This window comes from Buceros rhinoceros, unplaced genomic scaffold, assembly GCF_000710305.1.
Source record: "Buceros rhinoceros silvestris isolate BGI_N320 unplaced genomic scaffold, ASM71030v1 scaffold13210, whole genome shotgun sequence".
In the NCBI taxonomy this organism is placed as follows: domain Eukaryota; kingdom Metazoa; phylum Chordata; class Aves; order Bucerotiformes; family Bucerotidae; genus Buceros; species Buceros rhinoceros.
In genome coordinates, this window is record NW_010389112.1 from 35,746 (window position 1) to 36,979 (window position 1,234).

A 1,234-nucleotide genomic window follows, 5' to 3' on the forward strand; every position below is an offset into this window, starting at 1 on the left:
CGCTGACCGGAGCACGACACCTAACCGGGTTCGGCAGCCGTGGAGCGCAGCGAAGCCCAGCTCCTCGCTACAGGGAGCGATCAGTCACTGGCTGTGGTCTTCTCTGGCTCCTCTTGATGGCTTCCTGCTCCTCCATCCCTGGAGGAGGCCAACCCAACTGCCACCACTCTTGCCTCTTTACCACCACCTTTCCCGATTTCTCTGCAGGGCGGCACAGAACAGGCCCCGGTAACCTCAGGGAGGGCATTGTCCAGAAGGATCAACCCGGACCTTTGCCGCAGTAGCTGAGGTTCCTGTGGCTTCCTGCCCCTTAATGGGATTATCTAAATAAAACCACCACAACCCACGCCACCTGAAAGCAGCCTGGCCCAGGTGACCACGTGCACGCACAGCTCCAAGAACGAAGAGAAGCGGCCAGGTGTATTAGATAACACGCCAACCCGGCTCACTCTCTAGCCTACAGCCCTGCCCCTCGCACGGGGCGCTCCTCAAACCTTCCCCAGGCCTCTTTTGTTGCCTCTAACCTCTAAGGCCACACCTGGAAACCACCTGTTGAGAAAAACATGGAAGTGAATGGAGAAATCCAGTACTTGCTAGTGGCGAGGCGACCTGCATTTCCACGCCGCTGAGGTGTCCTTCTGCTCCGGAGGAACCACAATTTCACAAACTTCCTCAGGTTTCAGTCAACCAGCGACAAAAATTGAGCTCTATGGTGATTCCACAGGCCAGCGTCGACAAGCAGACGAGCACAAGGGTTCCATCATGTTCATCAGCAGGACACGGGCTAATTAACAACGCGGCTTTTTGGCACTGGCTGGTTTTCAAGTACTGATTTTCACTGCAAACAGTCAGCGTCATCCACGCTGGAAGTTAGAAACCCTGGAGCGCGCAAACTGGATTTATTAACCGACGTCACAACCAGCGCTACCGCAGCACCTGGTCTTATACCCAGTTCGGTGTGTCAGAGACATTTCAGCAGCGGGGGCAGCTCTTACCCCAGTAACTTCCCAAAGCAACGCTCATTCGCATTCCGAATAACCACGGGACTAGAGAACGCTCGAGAAAGACACGGCCACCCAATGAATTCTCCAAAAGAACGGCTCACGCTTGGAGAATAACCCACTTTTTGAACACAGACAAAGGCTTGTCTGAAATTTGCACAGAGTCTTTGGCCCACGTGTCACCCCTGAGGAACCTCTTCTCAGCAGGTAGAGGAGCCGCAATACATCAGTAT

The 1,234-nt window shown here is 54.4% G+C and overlaps 1 protein-coding gene across 1 annotated transcript in view; it reads right to left on the bottom strand.

Annotated features, from left to right (window-relative positions):
- Positions 1-1,234, bottom strand: part of SLC4A4 (solute carrier family 4 (sodium bicarbonate cotransporter), member 4) — a gene marked incomplete at its 5' end in the record, with an annotated part of 65,928 nt that overhangs the window by 31,956 nt on the left and 32,738 nt on the right. The gene's annotated exons all lie outside the window — the stretch shown is intronic.